The following is a 26,591-nucleotide window of genomic DNA, read 5'->3' on the forward strand; positions in this document are numbered from 1 at the left end:
ATGGTACGCACCTCCTTGTTTGAGGGCTGGTGGTACTGAAGAGATCGGTTTCTTTAGATGGCCTTGGATTTTCACAAACTCTTTTAATTAATACAACTTCTTCATACACTTCATGCTGCATATGGTGGAAAACCTTTGTTGCCTTCCTTGGTGGATATTTTTCAGAATATAGAATGTTACAATGCATGGTAAAACATCGCGTACTATTACAACGCAGTCGTTACTATGACCGTGTTGTTAATATGCGATGCATTTACATCGCAAGTGATTACAAGGACTTGCACTAGGGGGTGCGTTGGACTTAGGAATGGTATTAATGACTGATTTACTCTAGTTTGCTCAACAGTAGGGAAGATGTTGGAATGTATTTCCAATACCTGAGCGCCCCCTAGTGCAAGTCATTTTAATGACTTCTGATGTAAACGCATTGTGTACTAACAATGCAGTCATTGTAACAACTCCGTTGTAATGGTAGCGCAATGTAATGACAGCGTTGTAAACGTTTTTTCCCTATTTTCCATTCCTCTCTAGATTTAGCATTGGGTACTGCAAGTGTCTTAGTGCAACAGTCTAAACTCATTCAGCCATATTGATGGTGACCTGTGTGGATCAAGGGCGAGGCACACTGTCCAGGTTCGGCTCCCGACCCATTTCCCTAGCACCCTCAGCTAATTGATGAGCCACTTGGGCCAGTGTTTAATGAAGATATTTTGAGTTTGAGTGAGTTCACAATGGCTGTCAAGCGCAGATTCAGATCCAATAGTGGAAGCTTTATTACTTTGATAATGTCTTCTAGCCCCATGGAAGAAGTAAGTGGCTTTGGTAAAACAAAAAATTGATGAAATGGATTCAGGTCCAAGTAGCTTTCCTTTTATTAAAGAAATCAGTATACTTTTCCACTCTTCAGCCTGTGCTGATGCCAGCTGTTCTCGGTCCAGGAGGGTAGAAGAGATGGTGTGAAGAGTGTTTGAGATTACATGAATGGCATCAAGGATCTGAAGCGCCAGTGACAGACCTCCAGAACCTGACGTGGTGTGCTTGTCTTATTGCATGTACCTTTGGGTTCATGGTTGCATTGCCTTTGAATGGAGTGATTTATTTAGATGTTGTGCCCCTTTGATATGTCTGGGACCTTGTGGTTTGCTTCCCCCAAGATCCAGTGTGCCTTAGCTTCTTTTCTGACTTTCCATGGTCTCCTAAGGCCTCTAGAGACCTGTCGGAGAATACATTTCAGACATGTGCAGTTTTATATCCATACTGCAGGTGCACTGTTATTAATTTTAGCAGCAAGAACGAACAAATAAAGGCAATTCCATCGCTCTGCTAGTTAGTTTTAGCTTCACCACCTACACTTTAGAGTCTTTCTTCTTTTTTGCTGTGCGCCCTCATCACACAAGTTCTGGACCTTTCTCATCTGAAGGATTTAAGTATATCCTAGCTAGTGTAGGAATAAAACATCCCTGAGCTCCTTCTTCACAGCAAAGAAGTTTTAGCCTTTGGCAGGACTAGGTCACCCCGCTGAGAACACCAGATGATGGGCTGTCCATGTTCAGAGATGTGATTCCTGCTCTGCCAATTGAGTTGAGAGCCTGGAGGCTGTGCTAAATGTATGTAGAATCAAACAGTCTTTGATGCAATTGAAATAGAGGGATTTAGAAAGTCAAAGTGTGCAGGGAGGGAACTGCCAGCCAACAGCTGGGGGCAGAATCTGCATTAATTAAGCTTCCACTTAGAATAGTGGTAAAGTTCTGTAAGATGTTTGATTGTTTATTGAGAGGAGTGGAAGCCCCACCCAGGCAACAACCCCTGTCAGGGTGGACCACAAAAGTCAAGAAATTAACCTATGAATTACCTACTGGGAGCTTGGCAAAAACATTCAGGTTTAACTTGGAGGCAATGTGAAAAGCATTTATGCAGAACGCAAACAGTAATAATGTCAAAAGACAAATCAAGAAAAATTCCAAAGCAATGTCGACTTGGGTAAAGTCAAAAGTTGAGGCTGACCAAGTTGATCGGGTTGGATACAAGGAGTAAGTTGGGCCTGGTCTCAGCTTACCTTTTGATTTAAATACTACTTGAAGAAAAGTCAAGGAGAAAGTAGAACCCAGCAAGGTCAGGCAATAGGCTGCATCAGAGGAGCAGTGGTGTCACCGGGGGGTGCTGTACGAAATCTCTGTGAAGCCATCAACAATGGAGGAAAAAAGCTCAGAGTTGGAAAAGGTGGATTTCTGACCAAATAGGTTCTCATTGTTTTTAGGGAGAGCCTGTCGCGCCGAGTGAAGGTTTTTACATTCGGACTTAAACACGTTTTTGGAAGTCAAAAACCTCCAACGGGACAAAGCTGCAAGCTGTAGCTGGAGAGAGCTCAAAGAGGCCGATACTGTTGCTTGAAGGTCTTGCTGAACAGAATTTGCTGCAGCGCCGAAGAACATAACTGGAGCTACCACAAAATTAGGCCGACCCATGATGCACCGTGGGAAGATCAGCTGGCAGGTCTGCCCCGCTCTATTGGTTCTTCTGTCACTTTTTGGTTACATTTTTCCAAAGTCCCAAGTTTTAGGGTTAGGCAGGGTCAGCACCTCTAACATCCCTTCCAAGGGTCCAGGACCTGGTGGTTACTTCTTGCCAAGCTAGGACACACTCCATCAGAGGTCAGGTGCAGGGTTCAAGGTCTATGGAGCTTGTTATGTTCCTCTAGCTCAGACAGGAGGACAGCTAACTAGCCGCGGAGTTACTCCTATAGCCCTGGGTTAAAGGAGATGGTTAGCTTTTTCTACAAGCAGCAAGGCAGGCCTCAGACAGCACAGCAGTTCGCTGAGGAGCATGTCAAGCCTTAAGCAGCAGGGCAATCCTCGTTAGCAGCTAGCCAGTCCTCTGGGGTACAAGGCAGTCATTCTGTAGACTACCACAGGTCCAAGAGTATAATAAAGATGTTCAAAACCCAATATTTATACCTGGTGACAGCCTTTGAATCATGGAATTTCCTGTGCTACCCCCACATCTGGTCTCAGAATATCTTCCCTTCCACTGCCAAGGCTCAAAGAAGGTTTAGTAAACAAAAGACTGGTATCAGATTCCTTTCTTTAAATGCTGGAAGCAGCGTGTTGAAGTGCAGATGGGGCAGAAAGAGCTCCACCCCTGCAATCCTGGCACAATGACCCATACTGACAACCTTTAGTCCCTTTTGTCTCACTGTCTCACTGTCTGGGAGGAATACTTAAAGTCCTACAGCTAAGCTATTCACTGTCGGGTGACCCAGGACACTGATAACAGGCATCAAATTATTAGGACAAGAAAATATCCATCTTTCTAAAAGTAGCATTTTCAGAATTGTGACCAACAATCCACCTTTACCATTAAAGAGGATTTTAAATTACAATTAATTTGGGTTCAAACTTGACATCTCTATCTGTTCCCAATCAAACGTTATCTTATATATAATGTAATAAGATAATCCATTGTTATCTAATTGGAGATATTGGCTTTACAGTAATGGAAAATCAATTGTAAGAGTTTTTCACTACTAAGACGTGTAAAATGTAAGAACACGGCTTGCTTTTTAAGTACAATACATCCTACCCTATGGGCTGCTTAGGGCCTACCTTTTGGGTGAGCCATAAGTATTCAAAAAAGAAGTTTGGTCTTGGCAAAAGGTTTATTTGCCAGGTTAAAATGAAAGCTTATAATTTCCCTAAAGGCTGCAATCGCAGGCCTTGGACATGGTTAAGCAGGCTTTGTTAGGGCGTGGCACACTGAATGCTACAGGCCCAATTGTTAGTACCATATGCTAGTGACTTACAACTAAATTAATTGCTCCAATCAGCCCCTCTTTACTGATTCCCAATCTCTTTGATTGAGCTCCCTAAGAACAATCACCCAGGTAAATCCACATGAAACAATCACAAGGCCGATGTGTGACTAGTACCTGTGAGTAGTGCCCTACTGAAGTGGCAGCATCTAGAGAGAAGGTCTCTCACCTGGACATGTTTTTGTAATGTTTATGTAGTACTATTAAGGTTGAAACCCCTGGCATGGCAGGAAACAGAGAAGTGCCCTGCACATTGGTTCTTAAGGAAGGGTGAACCATCAGATGCAATTGGGGTTAGCCTTGGTGGGCAGATTTCACTAGCCCCAGCTGGTCTCCAGGCCAGCTTCATGACATATAGCCCTGGCTGGTCTCCACACCATCTTAAGGTCACATAGCCCCGGCTGGTCTCTAGACTATCTACAGAAATACAAATGTGGAGAGATCAGAGATTTAATCGAGGAAACACATATTATGGGGTTTATAATGATGATGTTCGGAAGGGCTCCAAATTGAATTTGGGTTTGCCAAATCCGATTTGGAAGCCCTTGCTACTGACTGAATCGTACACATTTCCGAACAACCAATTACACTGGCTGGAGACCAATTTGGAAATCGTTCGGGCTTTCTGAATCGATTCCGAAAGGAAATCGGACTGGCCGAGCTTTTCGTTGCCGAATTGTACAGCTTTATGGATTCAGTTTCCAAGCGAGCGATTATGATGAGCGATTCAGTCAGCTTGTCCAATTCGGTCTGCCTGACAAGAAACAGCTTTCAGAATCTGTCTTTGGGGACCCATTCCAGGCCCCCTTCACCCTAAGGCATCCTGTTGGGGTCCATGGGGTTACCCAAGGGACCCTCTTTCCAACCATGCACAATGCGGCATGCACCATGGGGTGCCCACCACAGGGTGCAAGTCTTGCCACAACCATTCCTTTTTGTAATGGGAGACTGTGTTCTCATTCGCAACACAGGCTCCCATTGAGTCTGACTGAATTGTATTCGGAAGCATCCGTATCCGTCTTAATCGGTCGGTCATACTCGCAGATTCCGATTCGTTTAGAAACGATTCTTAAACCGATTTGATCAGAAATGTTTCCTAACAAGATCGTAATCAGTCTCATAGAAGTAGAATGTAGGTGAGGTGCAGCAGGTCACACCTGTTATGTTAAGCCAGCCCTGTGACTGTAAAAGGAACAATGTGGAACTGCGGTCGCATTTCTGGAGGTGGTTCACCTGCACAAGACTTGGCCTTCAGCTAATTACTCAGATGGGTCTTCTGGAACACCGATCGATCAATCAATCAATCAATCAATCAAACAATCAAACAGCATTTTTAAAGCACACACAGTAATCACTAGTGGTAGATAAGTGTTGTGTCTTCATTGAAGAGCCAGGTTTTGAGTCTCTGCCTGAAGTCTGCCAGCAAAGGGGCTGTCCAGAGCTTGAGCAGAAGGTAGTTTTCAGGTCTTGGTAGTGATGTAGGAGAGGGAGCGCCCATTGCTGCAGCTGCAGTTGCAGCAGATGTGTGGGGTGTGTATGAGGGTGAGTGAGGAGAAGCGCAGATGTCTAGAGAGTTGGTGGAAATTCAATCGATGGTTTATGAAGGTAGGTCCTAGGCCATGGAGGGCTTTGTAGGCGTGTGTGAGGATCTTGAACAGACATCTCTTCATGATGTGGAGGCAGTGGAGTTCCCTTAGGTAGGGGATATGTTGGTTCATTTGGGGAGGTCCAGAAGGAGTCTGGCTGTGGCCTTCTGTATGGTCTTGAGTCTTCTGAGAAGCTGGGTGGAGATTCCAGCATAGAGGTCTGTCACTGTGGATGTAGGTCCAAGTACTTCAGGCCACCAGCTGTGCTCCCATGCAGTGGTGTTCTTTCCAAAGTTCTGTACTTCAGTTTTGTCGGAGTTGAGTTGGAGGCAGTTGTCTTTAATCCATTTGGCTATGCTTCTCATGGCATTGCAGAAGTTGTTTTTTGGCGTTGATGGGGTTCTCGGGGAGCAAGAGGATCAGTTGGGTGTTGTCTGTGTAGGAGATTGTGTTGAGTCTGTGGGATCTGGCTATGTCTGCAAGGGAGTAATATAGATTCCAACATTCAGAGTAAGGACCAAAAGCGAGTTACACGAGCAAAACTTTTCACATGTCCTTGCTATCACCTTGCTGCTCCCTGGGAGACTGTAGAATGTGAACAACGGTTTACAATGATCAAAGGACACACACATCGATGCAAATGCAAGAAGCTTATCAACAACTAGAGCAGGCACAGCTTCTCAACAATGGTAGTAAGTACTTGTGTGGTGCACATTAAAGAAATACAAAATAAGGTATGTCAGGGCTTGCGCTGATCTAAGACCATAGGGACAAAAATTCAAAGCTTCAGGAATTTTTCAGTCTCTCAAATATGCCAAATTGTAGTGAGCAATACAGATTCTAAGCTTAGTGAGTAGACTACGCTTGTAACTATCCGAGACCAAAGAGAAATAATTCTCCATTCCCTCAGTCAATTTCTGAATCTGATCTGTCCTAACTCTCAGCTTGTCTAATACAGTTGAATCACTTATTAAGTGGCTATGTTCCAAAAAAGGTTTTCTATACACATTTCTTTCTATTTTTTTGATAAATGTAAGACTCTAAACTGTTCAGGAATCACGAATTCTGAACATACATCCTGGCATATGTAAGTCACTGGAATCTTATCTGGACATTGGCGCTTAGATAATACATTATTATTTCAGGATTTGGTGATGTCACCAGTTTGGTACAGAATTGAAACCCACAAAAGAAGGGGAGATAATCTACTTCCAACTTTTAGATAATAATAATAATACCAGTATTTGTAAAGTGCAAACAATTACCCAAGGATGTTAAGGCGCTGGGGGCCATCGGGAAGATAAAGCGAGCTATTGCCCAGAGTCACATGGTGCTGGGCTAACCTGCCACCGTCGATCAAACTGTGAGCCCAGTGTTCCGGAGTCAGCCACCAAAGCCCACTGTGCCACACCTCAGATAGTTGAGCCCACTCTCTCTATGACATGCAACATGAGTTGAGCAGTGTAGAACATGCAGTAGCCGCCTGTAGAACCTATACACCACCACTCCCCTCGCCCCCGGAGGCATGAGGGGTTCTTTGAGGATCCCAAATGCTTGAGCCACAGCATGTCACCCAAAAACATTAACTTCCGTATATTTCCAATGTATGTTTAAGTAAACTGTTTCCAAATGTAGCAACAAAATCCAAGATGACCCCCTGTGATGGAATACACCTTTGCCTCCTAGATGGTGACAGGTGTGCCCAGCAGCAGCAGGAGAAGTCACAATTAATATCAAAATAACAGGAAACATAAATTTTCTCTACAATCTTGTTATTTCCACAGAGCAGTGTTTCCGAGAGTGTGGGTTGCGCCCTACTGGTGGGTCGCCAGCTGATATGTGGTGGGAGAGAAAGTCCAAGCAATAAATAAAGATGCCTTTAGATTGTGTAATTATCTTGACCCACTTGCGGCACTTCAAGGACAAAGGTCAAAAGTCAGGATGTGCCTTCTGTTCCTTATTTTTGTAGCATGGGGACTTTATTTACAAACTCCACTCACTTTGAAGTCAGAGTAAGAAAAGTTAATTATGTGACAATCGTGTGGGCATATAGAGTGAGTAAGAAAAGGCTGTAGGATAACACAAAGAAAATGTAAGTACTTGTAAATGAACTGCATAGATTAACAGGTAGGAAAGCAAAAATGAAGCACAGTGTTATGGAAACAAAGCTTTCAATTTGCTCCGAATAAAGTAGGACACTTTAATAAATATTGACTGAAACCCCATTTCCAAATATCAATTGTGTACAATATGATTTTCACCAGTAAGGGTCTCAAAGCGCTAAGGGCTGGGGGGGCGGGGGAAGGCAGCTCCCAGTCAAACAGCTATGTCTTGAGGTGTCACCTGAAGGTCAGCAGGTCCTGGGTCTTGCGTAGCTGGGAGGGGAGGGTGTTCCATGTCTTTGCGGTGAAGTAGGAGAATGATCTGCGCCCCGGACATTGAACCACATTCACCACCAACATTCTTGACCTCATCACACCTCACGCCATCGCCTCCACAGACTACGTACTCATCGGAGACATCAACTTCCACCTCAACAACTTCAGTGACCCCAACTCCGCTACCCTCCTGGATAACCTCTATGAACTTGGGTTGAAAAAACTCGTCACCATCCCTACCCACAAGGCAGGACACACTCTCAAACCCCATCTTTGCAGGAGGTAACAACATCCACTTCAGCCACACCATCCAACCCCCCTGGACAGACCACCACTGCATACACTTCCACACCGCCCCCAAACCTGCACCCCGCCTCCACAAAGGAACTGCAGCAATATCACCGAGAAGCACCTCAGCTCCATGCTCAACTACAATGCCCTCCCACCTCGACCAACACCAACTCCGCAGCCAAAGAACTTTACAGGTGGATCACCAACTGCGCCGGCGAGCTCGCCCCCCCTCCATAACCCCAACAGACAGTGCCCCAGGAAGGCCACCTGGTTTACTGCCAACCTCCAAGAATCCAGATGCACCTGCAGACGTCTCGAGAAAATTTGGAGAAACAGCAAAACTTCAGAGGACTGCACCATTTACAAGACTGACATAACAGAATACCACCAACTCCTCAGATCCACCAAAAGGAACTTCATTCAAAACAAAATCCACGCCAACACCAGCAACTCCAAAGAACTCTTCAGCATCATTCAGGAATTCATCAGGCCTCCCCAGCAAAGCTATGGACATCACACCCTCCCAGGACCTCTGCAACAAACTTCCAACTGAAAATAAGATCCCTCTATGACAACTTCAACAAACAGACTACAGACACCAAAATCCCTAATCCCCACAGCAATGACAGCCAGCCTACCATCTCCTCCTGGACCCCAGTCACCATCGAAGACACCAAATTTACCATGAAAGGCATTCACTCAGGAGCCCCCATGGACCCCCGCCCATCTTCCAAAGAGCCACCACTGCCATTGCTCCTGAGCTACGGCACACCATCATCGCAACCTTTTAAGCCGGCACATTCCCCGATGACTGGAAAAACACAGAAGTCAAACCCCTCCACAGGAAGCCCTCAGCAGACCCGACGGTTCTCAAGAAGGACCAACCCATCTCTCTCCTCCCTTTTGCAGCCAAAGTCACCTAGAAGATCGTCAATGTTCAACAAACGAAATTCCTCGAAGAGAGAACTCCATCCTCAACCCGTCCCAATCAGTATTCCCCAGCAACCACAGCACCAAGACTGCCCTACTCACTGCTACAGATGACATCCGCACCCTCTTCAACCAAGGCCACACCACAGCACTGATCCTACTTGACCTATCTACAGCCTTCGACGCCATCTCCTACCGCAATCTCACCGCCATACTCCACAAGTCCAACATTCAGGGATACACCCTCTACTAGATCTGCTCCTTCCTCACCGGCAGAGCCCAAAGAGTCAGAATTACCCCCTTCCTCTCCGAACCCACAGAGATCAACTGCAGAGCCCCACGCTCTACAACATCTACATGGCTCCCCTCGCCGTCATCATCAGACAGCATGTACTCAGCATAGTATCCTACACCCAGCTCATCCTCACACTCTCTAAGGACCCCCTCACCACCAGACCCAGCTTTCAGGAAGTAAAGGATGACAGATCCTGGAAGAGCAGCAGCTGCCTGAAGCTTAACTTGCGGAAGACAGAAGTCCTCATCCTTGGACCCTACACCTCTGCATGGGACAACACCTAGTAGCCGACCACCCTCGGCAGCCCACAACCCCCACAGACCACACCAGGAACCTCAGCATCATACTCGACTCGTCCCGCACCATGACCCAACAGATCAATGTCGTCTCCTCCACCTGCTTCAACACCCTCTGCGTCCTTCCCAAGACCTTAAAATGGATCTCCAACGAATCAAGAAAGATCATTACCCACGCACTCATACCCAGTAGACTGGACTATGGAAATGCCCTCTACTCCGGGATCAACAAAACTCTACTCCACAAGCTCCAGACCATATAGAACAACACAACCAGACTCATCCCTGGCATCCAACATCACCCAACACCTGCAAGACCTCAACTGGCTTCCCACTGAGAAGAGAGTAACCTTCAAGATACTCGCCCACTCCTACAAATGCCTCCATAATACTAGACTCCAATATCTCAACGAAAGAATCTCCTTCCGTGTACCCAGGAAAAATATTTGATCCACCAACACCGCCCTCGCCGAAAACCCGCTCATCCGGAGAGCCAGAATGGGTGGAAGAGCCTTCTCCTACATCGCGGCAAAGACCTGGAACGAGCTCCCGATCAACATCATATGCGCCCCCTACTCTGCACATCTTCAGGAAGACCCTCAAGACCTGGCTCTGTAACTGGCCGGACTGCACCACCCAGCACCTTGAGAACCTCATGGGTGAGTAGCGCGCTTCACAATTCCATCATTGATTGATTGATTGATTGAAAGCGGGGGTCACTTGGATATTGCCATGGGCCCGATTTAAAAGGCCTTTAGGGGGGCCTGCTACGGGCCCCCAAAGATAGATTCCAACAACTGTTTTGTATCCATCGAGCTGTACGATTCGGATCTGAAATACTCAACCTGTCCTAATGCCTTTTGGAACTGATTTGGACAGTCCTAACTGTTTCCGGACATCTTATTGGTAGTTGGGAACTGTGCATGCTTTGGTCGGAAACAAGGGTTCTTAACTCGTACTCATATCCCAGTCAAGCGCAACCAGATGACCGCAATCAGCTCTTAATAATAATAATAATAATAATAATACCAGCATTTGTATAGTGAGATGTCCTGGTACTGGGGGCCGTCAGGAAGGTTAAGCGAGCTATTGCCCAGAGTCATAAGGTACTGGGCTTACCTCCCACCAGCACCGGAGATCAAACCTTGAGCCCCCGTTGTTGTATATCGTTTTAGATTCTGAATGGATTTTCCCAATTCATGCCCTTATATAGGTTGAATTTGCGTTGCCCTTATATACGCATGGAAATCAAGCCCTTATTTAGGCAAAGCCCATGCTACCCAAATACAGTCATGGCAACTTCCATCCGTTCACCAAACGTCACAACTATTCCTTGGAAAACCAGCGTAATCCGTTAGGACTTCCCCTTGCTTGAATATTGATTACTCTGAGAACTCAGTGAGTTTTACATTGAACAACTATTCCCCAGAGGTTCATTCATGACGTTCATATGACCGAATTTACGTCAAACATGGCATTCCTAAACACCTTCACGGTATAAATATACCTTCACTTGCTATGGCAAAGCACAGTGGTTTGGAGCAGTTTGACGACCTACTTGCCCGACGCAGCTCGCTACAGCAAGTGCCAAAGGAAGCCGACTCTCCAGCTGACGCACTGATCATGAAGCTGCCCTCCTCTGCTGAGAAATCCAGCTCCAGTGTTTCTTACTCCCCTTGCGGGTTGTTGGGAAATCGAGTCCCGAGACAGAGATACCAGACCTCCTTCATTCTAAGGTATGGAGCTGATTAGAACCTAGAGAAACCTTTGGTAGATTCTTGGCAAAACGAAACCTATGCTAAACACCATACTTACTTCCTCCGTCGTACTAGACTTAGATTAGGTACATTGGGGTAGGTGTATTTTAGAAGCACCAGTTGAGTATTTTAGCCTTTGTATTTAGGTATGTTTTTTTATATGGCTTACAAACCATGCAATGCTCTTACAGTATTATTTTATAATACTATTCTTGCTGTACGCATTATACTTTGCCTTCTGTCTAACGATTGTAGCAGTTCACCTCTCTTGCATGAGAAAGAAGACTGTTCAATGAACCTTTTATTGAAAACATCTGTCTCACTATTTCTCTGCAACTCTGTAGAAATGAAGCATGCACGATTGACTGAGTGAAATATGTATCTATTGTTTCCACGACTCTGAAGATGTTTGTTCGAGTCCTAGGGAAACAAAGTTGTCATGCTTATGCATTTGTCAGAAAGGAATACCTTCTTGTGAATTCTAGAAAGTTTCTAGTGACCTCTGAGCTAGCTGGCACTCACTATTAAGTTTAGTATATTCTATAGAGACCTACTGACCTGCGTCATATCTATAGGATATACTATTCCTATACGCAGAGCCTATTGGGAATATAGTACTACACTACATGGCGCCCTACATTTGGTAAGGCACTAATTTAACGCTAGATACTAAAGTAACTCAGTCATGCTTTTCTCAGAGACCCCCTTTTTCCGAAAAATACTCCAATAGACGTCTGGAGTGGGTAAAAGGATAATATCCGCCAGAGCTGAGTAGGACGAAAATCCTATGTATTAGCTTTTTGGTTTTTTCAACGTTGAAGGATACAGTGTTCCAAAATATTGTTCACCTTATCTTTGTTTCCTTGAAACTTGCTCTGCAAACTTTCAGTCAACAAAATGTCCCTAAACGGGGATAACAACCCTGGGGCCAGTGGAACCACAGGCGACAACGCTGTACAAATTCTATAATACACAGGTTTCCAAGAAACCGATAAGGATGCTGTAAGCATTTCTGAAAATTTTAGAAAAGCCATCACTATAAAACTCTTACGAAATAGAGTAACATCGAGAGGTGGTAGGGTAGTTTTAGTGATAGAGGCACACAAAAATCACCAGACAGAGGTATTCTATTCATGGATAGTCTTCCCTGAAGCAAATCCAGTAACAAAAGTGTTTCACTTCTACAAAGAAGATAAACCACCAGAGGAATACATTCTTTCGAGGATATTGAAATTCCACTAACATACCAAGAGCATGCGCTCTGCTTTAAAGGCACCCTAAAACATATAAATCACATTACCAAGCTCTGTCCACTAGGTAGACCGGGAGCAACATGGCCAGTATTAGCCAGCTATTCACCACATCCTGAAATTAATTAAATGACAGATGCAAAACTACGAGCTCAACTGAAAGAGCTAATTAAAATCTATAGACAATTGGTTCAAGATGTCATGCGGACTCTTACAGTCCAACTGGCAATAATGATTCCACACATCCCCCTCACCAGGGGAACACAAATAAAATTACACCACAGACTCTACATTCAGTTGTTGGTAAATTACCCGCAAAACGGGAACAAATTCTATTCTGGATAGCTCAAGAAATTACTCAAATCGAGGCAGTATTTCCTAATACTACCCCTCATGAGAAACACAGAATTTTAAAATCTGTTTACCAATGGGGATCGCATCACATCTTGAGGACTGTGACACATGGGGTACTCTCTTTGCTGCCATGTACACCAAAACACATGGTGTTCCGTCTATTGCGGTAATACCAGACGTCCTGAAACAGATTCAAAATGAATACGGGGCAGAGCCTGCTTTAAATCTAGGTATGAAATTACTGAAAGATTTCAAAACAGGTCTCAGCAATAATATTAGCTAATATTAAAGGTGAGGCAGCATCAGTGGCGATCCGCCTAAAGTTAAGGGAATTTGATGTAACTGAGCAACCTCAAGAACTAGCCAGAATATTAGAAAAAAACTATGAAGAACTAGGCAGAGACAGCTTGGGAGGGAAACCAGTAAAACCCAAACTAACTGAAAATCCTGAAAAGGTCTGCACTAAAAACACTCCTACTCCTATTAAAAAGAAGCGGGAAAACACTAAAAAAACTTCTAAAGAGAAGCTATCTGATTCCAGGGGTACCTGCCGAGGATCTTGAGGATACAACTCAAGAACGGGGAATGGGCTCAAACGATGTTGCAGCAGAAGTCACCATAGCTCTCAAGAACTTGAAGGATCATCTGGAGACAGTGGACGTAAATGAGAACATCCAAGTTGAAACTGCAGATACCAGGGTCAGTGTCTCACATTAGTTATATGAAGTAACACTCGGGATGGAGGGGGACATAACTAGAAAAATAAGAGCACTCTTTTTGGAGAAGCTCTCCAAGGGTTATGACATTCTTCTAGCTGAACAAGACTGGCCACCTGAATTTGTCAGGAATGCCCACATGGTAAAGAAATAATTATGCCAGCTTTCTCCAAACACATTCCAATTCATTTAAAATATACCTATGCCAGGAAATTGGCAGTAGCCCAGGATCCTGCATTATATAAAAATCATGTAGGATGGGATGAGGATTCTCCTCACCATAAGATCCAGTTGAAAAATCAACCATCTGCACAAAGGCAGCATCCAGTTAAGCAAGAAGCTAAAAAACAGGTCAGTGAGATATTAGATCAACTTGAATACCAAGGGGTGATTGAAACATGCACCTCGTCCATGAAAAATCCTTTGTTTCCTGTCTCCAAACCTGACAATGCATATCGTCTAGTTTTGGATTACAGACATTTAAACTCTTGTTGCAAAACTTTTGCAGTACAAAATGCACACAGTGCAATATTAATGAATAACATTGTGCGTAAAAAGATCAAAACAACATTAGATATTTCTAACGGTTTCTTCTGTCAAAACATTGTACATGAAAGTATGTATTTGACCGCTTTTACGGCATGTGTGTGTGCAACATATGTGCAGAGATCAATTTCAGGGGTGCACCCTTGAAATTGCATAAGCAATTTCCGAGTACCTACTGGTACCCGCAAATTGCACATGCAATCTCCAATACATTCCTATGTGCCTGTAGGCCCATAGGAATGAATGGGACAGCATTCCTTAATTGCTATTAGCAATTTGCGTGAATTGCTATTTTAATAGCGATTCCTACATGCATAGGCTTTTGCTATTCCTAAATAGCGATTCCTTAAAAATCGCTATTTAGGAATAGCAAAAGGCTACTTTGATGCATCTGCCAGTTAATTTCCCCGTGCCTAACAAAAAATGAACGTGTAACCTCATGTAACGTAACGGGTGCTATGTAAAGCACTCTGATACCCGATTCAGGTCAAGTTCGCGCTACATAAAACTCTGCAAAAAAAACAACAAAAGAATGATAGTATCGGACCTCGATTGTCAGACTTCAGTGATAGACCAAAAACCCTTTGATATCAAAGATTGTTTGGCTGTTTTACAGGACTTAAATGAAATAAGAACAAAACAAAGTAACGTGTTCCTGAAGCCAATAACCACTAAAGAGAAACCGACCATCCCAGCAAGGCTTGTTTGGGTCCCAAAGATTGGGGATCTAGTCAGAGAAAAGATTGCGGACATGAAGGAATTTGGGCCTGGTTACAGACAACCAGTACCTGTCCTAGCCATCCACAATCAAGAACAGTATTACTGGAGAACAGGTTTGTGTCAATCGACCTGGTCAAACCACATCATGTGGTCGATCATAAGCAGTAGGCCAAGTGAACTCCAAAGTTGTAGCAGATACCCGAATCTGGCTACTATTCAAGAGGTTCAAACTGAGAGACTCAGTTTCAGTTCAGTTTAAATGCTTTATTCGGTTTATGGAACATAACCATATAAGCAAACAGATACATAGACATATCGTACAATTAAATATTATAAAAATCATCAAACAGATTAACAATAGTCCACAATCAATTACATGTCCTCAAAATTAACATATGAAAATAAATCCTTTTGGTACTAAAATCAATTGCAGAATTTCCCACAAAGTGACAAGTGTAAAGTAATCATGTATAACACGATCGGGCCCTATAGTACATAAAATTATACTTTTCAAAAGTAATCTACACCTTCTTCTTATTGTAGAGCATAGTTGATACCAGAGACTGCTTCCTTAGTCTAAAGTATACAATACAATTAAATAGAGCTTGACTTAGAAAAACTACAAACATTTCCTGAAATAAAGACCAAATATACTTTAACAATAATATATTTTGAATGTACAGACAGGTCAAGTTATTTAAACACAGTCAGTGATATTAAATGACTATAGATGTCCTGGCAGCTGTACATTTCAATATATATGTCGCCACAAAAAAACAAATATCTGGATTTTCCAGAGAGAATATAAAATTCATTGCTGCTTTGGTGGAACGAACATGATTTTTTAAGAAGATTGGATTTAAGTAAAATTTCCTATAAAAGTGATAAAATGTACAAAACAATAAAAAGTGGCAGCTACTTTGTCTAGAAGTGTTATCACATGGGCATATGGAGTCTGGACTAGATTTCATTTTAGGGAAGGCTACTAAGTGGTGTGCAATGCCCAACCTTAAACGAGTTAGTACAAACCGATGGGAGTTACGGGTAACAGTTGAGAGGTAGGACTGGAAACCTGTATCTAACTGGAGATCCCGGTAAAAGACCACAGTCTGTAACTTCCCAGAAAGCTTCGCACTGTACTCCCTCTTGTGTGTTAAAAACCTTGTTTTTATCTCCTTTTTAGAGATTAGAGCTACATTCTCTGGTTCAAGATAAATGTTACATTCAAAGAAGAGGTTGTACCAGTGGTGGATATATTTGAGCCAGGCAATTCGGGATATATGATCAAGCCTCTGGCAGTCACGAATATTCTCCTGTGTAAACTGCGTTTCGGTTTTGGCCCAAATGGAGTGCCATAGCAGTAAAGGACGTAGTGCAGCCACGTCAGTGATATATTCGATTCCTACCTCCTTATGTACAAGTTCCACTGATGCCGAGGGGGGTACACACAGTAACTTTTTAAGGAATTTGTTTTCGTCTCCCTGAAGTACTGGGTTGTGTTGGTGACCCCACACCCCCGCACCGTATAACGCCGATGAGGTGCATCTTACGTTGTAGATGGCCATCATGTCTTTAATACTTCTCACCCCTAATTTTGAGGAGAATCTAAAAATACTGTTAGTATTCCTACACATCTACAAGCTAATATTGTCAAACTCATGCTGCCATCTGCCATCTCCTGCAAATGTGATCCAGAGATAACAAAAAGTTTTAACTTGTTGCATCTTGACCTTGTCGATAAAAAAACTGGAGCTCGCTAACTTAGCCTTCCTCCCACATGTCATCACGAAAGTCTTGGATTTATTTACTTTAAGTCTCCTGCTTTCGATAAAAGTCATGAAGTTGTCAATGAGACGCTGTAACCCAATCTGTGTGCGTGACAATAAAACAGCGTTGTCCGCATATAATAATATAGGGACCGCTTTCCCTCCTATAAGTGGTGCATCCACAGGGATCTGCCCCAGAATTGCGTCAACCTGATTAATAAATAAGGAAAATAAAAAGGGTGCTAGGACACAACCCTGACGGATGCCTCTTGAAACTTTAAAAGTGGGGGTACATTCACCAGAGGGTCCGTAGCGTACTTTACATGACAATTTCTCATAGAGCCTGGCTAAAAAGTGTATAATTTCCCCGGGTGCTCCTAGATCGGTTCAAATGTGCCATAAAATCGAGTGATAAACGAGGTCAAAAGCACTGCTCAGGTCCGCAAAGCAAAGAAACAATGTACCATCGTTAGCAGTGGTATATTTGTTAATTAGGAGATCCAAATTAACGCACTGCTCTAAAGTCCCCAACCCCTTTCTGAATCCGTATTGCACTTTAGTTATAATTGCATTTTCAGCAGCCCAGGTTTCCAACCTTTTCAACATGATCCTGCTCATTATTTTTATTGATGCGTCTAGTAGGGAAATCGGGCGATAATTGCACTCCTCAGATTTAGAGCCTTTCTTGAAAAGGGGTACAATTACCGACTGAGTCCATGAAGGTGGTAGACTTCCTTCTGCTGCCATATTAAAAATCCTAACTAAAAGTGGCGCCCAGAGGTTCATTTCTGTTTTAAGCAAGTCTGTCGGGACCCCGTCTGGGCCCGGTGCCTTCACTCCTTTGCTGTCAATTAATCCTTCATATACTTCCTCTAGGCTTATTTGGAGGGGCATAGGCAGCCATACAGAATCCTCTCGCTGAACTGTTTCTAAAATGATCCTTTCGGGGTTAAAAATATTAGTAAAATGTTCGATCCACGAATTGCAGTCCACATATGTAGTTATTTCTGGTATACTATCATTTTTAAGGAAAGGGCTATTTATGGTCTCCCAGTAGAGTTTGCTGTTATTAGTTTCCGCTGTTAAATTAAGATTATGCCATGCCTCTGTTTGAAGCTCTTTTTTCCTTTTGGTCAAAGTTATTTTGTGCTTCTTGCGTAGCATTTGAATATTTATAATATTCCTGGGCCTAATATTCAGTGCTTCTTTTAGCTCATGTAATGCCCTTGTACAACTTTTATCAAACCATCCCATCCTTACATTTCTACTCCCCCTGGATTTTTTAGTGAAGATGCCTTCTATGGTTTCATTAATCTTAATAAAAACTAAGAAGCAAGGTTTCAGAGTTAACCTCATCACTGAGACAATACTCTAGCTCTGTTCTACATTTATCCACTACCACTTTTTGTATTTTAGGGGGATCAATGCCAGCCCATTTAACCCTCATACTATTTGGTCTTGAGGCTACTATATCATTGGAGCTGGCAATGTTATTAAGGGGTTTCTTTCCCCAACATAATAAAGATAGGGAGATGCTAATATGGTCACTTAGAGCTTCTTCTTTAACTCATAAATTGGAGTATTCAATGTTACTGGAAATTAGGATGTGATCGATAAAGGTGTTGGCATTCCTACCTGTGAACGTGGGACAGCTGATGTTATTCTTGTTCATATTGCAACCCAATAAATCCAGGTCAAATTTCACTAACAATTGGTTTAATGACAAGCCATAATTACAGTGGGGAAAGTGTAAATGGTCATTACCTTCCCCACCATGATCTTCGGACTCCTTCCTGAAACCACATGGGTTGCCTAGTGCCAATGGGCATGGCTGTATGTTAAAATCTCCTGCCCATAGAATAGCAACCTGCCTACTTGATGTTGCCAGAACCCTTTCAATTTCCTTCTCTAGAGGTGCCAGAATCTTATCCCTTGAGGCATCAAAGGTATTATTATAAAAATTAACAAGAATTAGATCTGTGCCTCTGTTGCTTTCCAGCCGCAGCACCTGACTATGTGGCCCCACTGCGGAATAGCTTTTAGTTTTAAAAATTGTTAATTTATTGGATATCAACAACAGCAGGCCTCCCTTAGCTCTTCCAGAAGGTGAACTAGTGGCATTTAAGCAGTGTGAGAAGTACCCTTCTACATAAATCGGTTCCTGACACCACGTTTCTTGCAAAAAAATGATGTCATACCCCGTGGTAATGAAGTTGTTCCAGAATGGTGTATTTAGCTTCCCCTTGATACCTGATAAATTCCATGTAACTAGAGACTCATCACCTTTGAAGAATCTGCAGTGCGAAATTAAGGACTAAGCAACAAAGCTACAGAACTTGTACCTCTTGAAACCCAAATAACAGTTTGTCAAGAAATGCCTGTCTACAATGAAATAGCATCTGACAATACAAATGTAAGAAGTGATCGAGTGGTTCCAGTGATTTCAACGAATACCGATGCAATCCCTACAATTGAGAACGGTCTCTGGCTATTTCCTTAACTTTTGTATGTTTTCCGAGGATCCCAGCGAACCTGAAAGGACGCCAGTAAAAATAAATTTTAAAGAACAAGCAACAGACCTTATTCCTCACCTGGAAAAGACTTATCTGGTGTCACCATGGATTGAACTTTGGATTGTGTTGGGTGTGCTTTTTCTTCTACTTTGGTTGACTCTGGTAATAACTTTGGGATTGCTGATAAATGGAAGATATGTACAAAAGGACACAGCAAGTAAGAACATCAACTTACTCCTCAAGCCACACAAATCATCTCATCGTGAACAAAGAGACTTGTCATCAGTGAACATCACAGCCGTTCCTATACCAGGGGGTATAGCTTGGGACAGAACTGATTATGACACTTTTGGCCCTGCGGAGCTGTTGAATATTCTACACCAGTTCAAGATTTCCTTGAATGACTTTGTTTCATCTAGTACCTTTTCTGATGATTGAGACTTCAAGACTGTTAATAATATGAAGTCAGACTTAGAAATGTCTGCAGTATTTTCTAATCATAAATATTTAGAAGGTTCATTAGATTATGAACAAATGTATTGTTATAATCACTATGATCATCATTTATTGCACAAATTTGCAAATCCTAGAAATGTATTAATATATAACCAATGGGAACATTGTCTTACGCCACCAAAGGGTAGCTCAAAAATATTTAATGGCAAATGTCCATGCTTTTCAGGTTTTAATACTTCCAATCCAGAATCATTTTACTTTAAAAATGTTAATAGGACAGGAATGAAAAGTATGTTGACGAATACCAAGCAAATTTATTCTGCGACCTTTTATGCTCAGTTGTCTACATTAGGTTTTGACAACATTGAGACAAAAACTTTCTGGGGCACAAAAGATTGGCAAATGCAGGGGATAGAAGCCTTATTTTCAGCCTGCATCATCCCAGAGCAAACTATGTTTTTGAATGACACTGTCCAACAGACATCTTGTTTTGGGTTAGCCAAGATAAAAGATCTAAACAAACCGTCCATACCGCAACCTACACAAGTTAGTGATGAAGCATGTACTACAGAGGGGAAGGTAGACGTACATACTATTTTGCATCACAACAGAACAGATCCAGATTAGAAAAGATGGTTAATCTGGCCCACAGACACAAACACCTGTCAAGATAGATTCCTGAATAAAACACGGGGCTCAAATTCAATAAGCCAGATTCAAGATATGTTCAGAAACAGCACCCAGCACCCAGGAATAGTAACAACATACAGTGTAGGGAAGTTATGCATTGAATGGCTTCAGAAATCTACACAAAAGGATGTTGAACAACACTTATCTTTACTTAAGGATGGCGCTGATCATTAGGGACTCCTTGCTAGGACCAAGAAAACCGCGCCATAAACGTTTTATATATACCGGTATATATGCTGCATATAATGAAGCATGGAAGATTACACAGCAGAAAGAATACAAGAAATTGATTGTATTAACTTAGAGAAATCTCTCTCTGCAGTTGACAATGGGTTAACGACTCTGTCATCCAGGATATATTCTTTGAACAGCATAGTATCTTCTGCCATAGACGTCATGGAACAGGACGTAGTCATGTTGGAACATGGTCAGTCACAATTACGTTCTATCATGCTATTAGGCTGGACGTTACAAACCTTTGTTCAAGCTATGTGCCTTGGCGTTTAATCAATACTACGTCACTGTTTTCAGAATTTAATCTCACTGATAAACAGATCAAACTGGCACAGAGGGGAGCAGACTATACAGTGCTGAGCATTGAAAAACTGGAAAGATTGCCATTTACTGTCGCCGAAAGACCAGCCACAGAATGGATAATACATGGAACAATCACTCTGCCTGTTACAATTTTCCATTTTCAATATTGCCTAAATACACATACCAGCAGGCACATAGGAAAGATTGGGTAAAGAATACATCAAGACATCCTGGGAATTACCGTACACACACAAATGTTGGAGTGGGGGGAAAGAAGTGTTTCTTAGTGGTAAAAATTGTAAAAATGCACTAAGCGGTTCTCTCCTTTGTCAGTGTATTGATTTATACAGGGTCTGCGATGGTTCCTCTAATAACTTATCCTGCCACCTGCAAGGTTTACCGGCTGCAGTGATTGATCCAATCTTTGGACAGCTTTCCAATGGAAGTTACCTCATGTTTAACGATCACAGCTGCTGTGGCATGTTTCCAGGTTTACCCTATCTAGTAACTGTGTCAGCCAGGGTCACTTGCTGTATGCAAGTATTGTTTCCAAAAACCAAGACAGACCGGGAGTCGCCACTTTGGTCTTCACGAATTGATACTCTAAGCAGAATGAAAGCCATTCTTTTACAAAAAACTGTGCCACTGACCTCGGCCAAAGAAACGAGTGATCTGCAAATTGCAAGGACTTCTGCAGAGATACATGCCCTTTTAACTACAAATTGCCCTATACATTTCTCAGAAATGTTAAGTCATATCTTAAATATGTCTGATACGAGAGGCATAGTACATGTATCTAAGACAGTTTTTCGGGACTGTTAAATCCATTTGAAGCGGTCTTAGGAATATTTCCAAACTTCGTGCACTCTGTGTTTGGCGGATTGCCTCTCATTTTGGGACTCGCTGCAGGGATACTATTTTTGCTCCTACTGCTGCGATATGGCAGGTCAATTCACCAGCGACACCCAGTTTACCTTGCAGACCACTCTACTGGCAATGAAGTGTCGAGAGCGCATTGTCCAAATTTTGGGACTACCTCATCTAAGAGAATTGAATACCACATGGTTTCTATCATTCAGACCAATTTGCCAAGATTGCATCTTACCTGTTCTACGATGCTTGCTATGCAGAGAAGAATACATGCTAGACACTTGTCTAACGTTCCCATCAGTCATACCAATGGATGATGATAATTTGCTTGGACCAGTGACGGCTCATGCACTGTGTTATCCCAAGCGGCTACCAAATCTTATGACGGCATTCATTGAGATCTCACAGGTGCAAAATGCTACTGCTGAGGTACAAGAAATGACAGGCACAAAGGTACCATCTAATACGAACATTGCTAATGCGACCAATGCTGACGGCGGTGCTTCACATCTATGTGTGGTTGATCTTCTTAACGAGGTAATCCAACGTTCACCTACAATGGTAGACACATTTTTTACAGACTTAGAAGATTTGATGTTTTCTCCAAACCCTAACACTGACTTTTGATTTGGCACGCAGTGTCCTGAGAGACTCTGAATTCGACCTTCATTTTTTCAAAACAAAGTTCTAACTTTGGAACTCTTTTTTCTATGATTCATTTTTATTGTCCAATTGTCCAAATTTGTATTTTTTCATTTCTTGGCACAAAGTAATCTCCTCAAAGTAGAATTATTCATAGAGAACTAGAATTCTTTGAGAAACTTCCAGAGACAATATTTGACATTGTTCTCATAATCTAGTTATATTTTAGTATGACATGAAATGGTTTCAGTATCTTTTTCTCTTCTGTATTTACGAGCCATTTCATAAATGTACTCTCATGATTCATTCAGTTAACATTTTCAAATGTCAAAACTATATGCTTTGAATGACAAATTGCTTTAAATGCGTACATCACAAATGCTCTTTTCGTGTAAACCAGTACCAATGCATGTATTTTGGGTGGTTTTTTAACACATCATGTTTAGATTTGTTTACTGTGTTTAGAACTTAGTATTTTAGTAGAAGTCGTACATAAGAAAGTTGAGTGGGTACTGTATATCGTTTTAGATTCTGAATGGATTTTCCCGACTCATGCCCTTATATAGGTACAATTCTTGCTGCCCTTATATAGGCATAGAAAGCAAGCCCTTATTTAGGCATAGCTCATGCTACCCAAATACAGGCATGGCTACTTCCATCCGTTCACCAAACGTCACAACGATTTCTTGGAAAACCAGCTTAAGCCGTTATGGACTTCCCCTTGCTTGAATATTGATTTCTTCAAGAACTCAGTTAGTTTGACAATGAACAACTATTCCCCCGGGGTTCATTCATGATGTTCATATGCCCGACTTTACGTCAAACATGGCATTCCTAAACACCTTCATGGTATAAATATACCTTCACTTGCTATGGCAAAGCACGGTGGTTCGGAGCAGTTCGACGACCTACTTGCCCGACGCAGCTCGCTACAGCAAGTGCCGAAGGAAGCCGACTCTCCAGCTGATGCACTGATCAAAAAGCTGCCCTCCTCTGCTGAGAAATCCCGCTCCAGTGTTTCAGACTCCCCTTGTGGGGTGTTGGGAAATCGAGTCCTGAGACAGAGATACCATACCTTTTTCATTCTAAGGATTGGAGCTGATTGGAACCTAGAGAAACCTTTGGTAGATTCTTGGCAGAACTAAACCTATGCTCAAGACCATACTTACTTCCTTTCTCGTTAGGTACATAAGGGTAGGCGTATTTTAGAAGCACCAGTTGAGTATTTTAGCATGTCTATTTATGTATGTATTTTTATATGGCTGAGAAACCATACAAAGCTCTTACAGTATTATTTTATAATACTATTATCGCTGTGCGCATTATACTTTCCATTCTGTCTAACGATTGTAGCAGTTCACCTCTCTTGCATGAGAAAGAAGACTGTTCAATAAACCTTTTATTGAAAACGCCTGTCTCACTATTGCTCTGCAACTCTGTAGAAACTAAGCATGCACGATTGACTGGGGTGAAATATCTATTGTTTCCATTACTCTGACAACATTTGCTCCAGTCCTAGGGAAACAAAGTTGTCATGTTTATGCACTTGTTAGAAATGAATCACTTCTTGTGAATTCGAGAAAGTTTCTAGCTAGCTGGCACTCACTATTAAGTTTAGTATATTCGATAGAGACCTACTAACCTAAGTCCTACGTCTTAGCTATAGGATATACTATTCGAATGCGCAGAACCTATTGAGAATATAGGAACTACACTACACCGTATTCCGGAGACAGCCGCCCTGGCCGCTGCACCACGCCTCTTCCTTACCACTTTTTGATACCATTTTGACCCGAGACATTTTTTAATTCATAACTCATGTTCTACTTATTGCATTTTTGTTATTTAGGTGTGATTTTATTTATTAAAATGTTCTCTTTTTTCATGTTCAGTTTGGGTTTTTTCTTGTGTTGTGTTTTGAGTGTATTACTGTTTGTTACTGCATAAGTACTTTACATATTGCCTCTAAGTTAAGCCTGTCTGCTCTGTGCCATAGCTACTAGGGGGCTGAGCTCAGTTTAATTTTCTGACATCAGAGGTTCACCCTGACAAACTTTGTGGTTATTTCATGAGGTGGTGAGGTGGAACCCACCCCCTAAACTAATACCACAGTTTCTTACAATCACCACTAACATCATGGTGCCCATGGTGGTGATTGTTGCTGGACAAGAGAAACCAGGGCTACACAATGAAGCAACTGCTTAGACATGTCTATGAGTAGAGATGATGAGATTCTAAGTTGAGGACCCCTCTAAACTTCCCCAGCCACGGCAGCCGTGTTCTGCTCTGAACGGGACTGCATGAGTCAGCCGGCCTGGAACTGCCCGGATCTGGATGACCTTGCTGGCCGCGGTGGAGGGAGTCATAGGAGCAAAATATTGGTGCTTTGAAATGGCTGTATTGCTGTGACTGCCTAAGGGGGTTGGGTGCTGATCCTTTCCTTATACCCCCTCGCAAATGTTTGTGTACGCTGCCTGGTGACCTGCTGTGGGGCCTGCTGGTGCTGTGACCCTGGAGCAGTTCTCTCAAGCCAGGGCTGGATGAAGGAGTCTCCCCAGCTGCTGGGGCCCAGTAGTGTGGCCTGTGTGGCCAGAGTGGCGAGATTGGGGTGCCAGGTGACTTGCCACAGGTCTGAGCGAGGGGCCGCTGCATTCTTCCACCTTCACAGCCGACACCGCACGGACCGGCCCATCGGCGCAGCATCTGCCCTGCAGATCCTCTCTGCTTCTGACAACACTGCCTGAGAGGTTGTGAGTCTGGGACCACAATCCTTGCGGCACTCTGCAGAGCTGACCCAGGAGACCCACTGCGGGTGGAGACTTGCATTCCTACTTTTCCCCCTCCCTCCGCTGATTCCACCAATACAGCTCCGGGCAGCAGCCAGGAGGACTTAGAAATACAAGTAAGGATGACGGGGCTGTGGGGCACATCGATGGACCCCTGAGCATACACACAGCCCAGGACAAGGTATGTGTCTCCAGGAGGCCAGAAGGGGAGATGTGAAGCGGAGCCCTGCAGGTAGTCTATGCTTTGAAGCCAGGAAACCCAGAGAGCTAGCTTCTGGACCCAGAGCACTAGAATCAGGATGTGCTGATCTGGGGGCCACCATTTTATGCCGGGGTGCTGTGACTCTTACTCTGGGCCCACCATCTTATAGGCCTCAACCTTTTCCTCCATGTACAACTAGCCTTCTTTCATTAGTCTGTCAAAACCTGCCATTGTTTGCCATCAATGCTGACGCATGTGTGTGTGTGTGCGCCTGTGCATATATGAAAGACTATGTTCACATTCCTGTGTGCTTGTGCATGTCTGTGCGTGTGATAGTGTGGACATTTATTTGGGTGATTTTATATTAGAGCATGTGATTCTATGGGTGCTTGTGTTTGTGCCAGCTGATATTTCTGTATGTCTGTTCATGTCTGTGCGTATGATAGTGTGTGCATGTTTTTGAGTGTCTTTGTATTTGAACATGGGATTGTATGTGTGCTTGTGTGTGTGGATGTTTCGGTATGCGTGCTTGTATGCGCCCTCTGTTCTCGTATGAGAGTGTGTGCGCACATTTGTGTGCTTTTGCATGTCTGTGCTTGTGATGGTGTGTGAGTGTGCATGTATTTTGTGTGTACTTCCTTGGGTATTTTTGTTCTGGAGCATGTGATTGTGTGTGTGCCTGTGTTTTTGATAGTTTCTGTATGTGTGCTTGTGTGTATGTGTCTGCGTGTATGAGAGTGTGAGCACATTTGTGTGTGCTTGTTCATGTCTGTGCAGGTGATGATGTTTGCGTGTGCATGTATTTGGCTGTTTTTGTATTAGAGCATCGGATTTTATGTGTGCTTGTGTTCTTGGATGTTTTCTGTCTATGTGCTTGTGTGTGTGCGTCTCTACGTCCTATCTTTCTCCTACCCCTTTACCCTATCCCCTTACCCTTCCTTGCTCCATTCACCTTGTCCCCTATGTTCTTTAAATGCTTTTCTTGATACTTATGTAACTTTTAACTGATGTATATTGCAATATTTTTATTCGTCATGTAAGGCGCTCTGATTCCCTCGGGTCTAGCCAGCGCTATATAATAACTCATTAATTACATTTGTTCCCATTTAGTACTCTTTCTCTCTTTGTCTACCTCCCTAGCTCCTAGCTCCTAGCTCCTATCCCTTCTCCCCTGAATCTCTCATCTTGCTTGCTGGTCTGCC

The 26,591-nt window shown here is 43.0% G+C and overlaps 1 protein-coding gene across 1 annotated transcript in view; it reads right to left on the reverse strand.

The window, feature by feature from the left end:
- LOC144820062 (uncharacterized) overlaps nucleotides 1-26,591 on the reverse strand; it is a 226,705-nt gene that overhangs the window by 175,392 nt on the left and 24,722 nt on the right.

The sequence above is a fragment of the Lissotriton helveticus genome, chromosome 2_1, assembly GCF_964261635.1.
Source record: "Lissotriton helveticus chromosome 2_1, aLisHel1.1, whole genome shotgun sequence".
Lineage (NCBI taxonomy): Eukaryota > Metazoa > Chordata > Amphibia > Caudata > Salamandridae > Lissotriton > Lissotriton helveticus.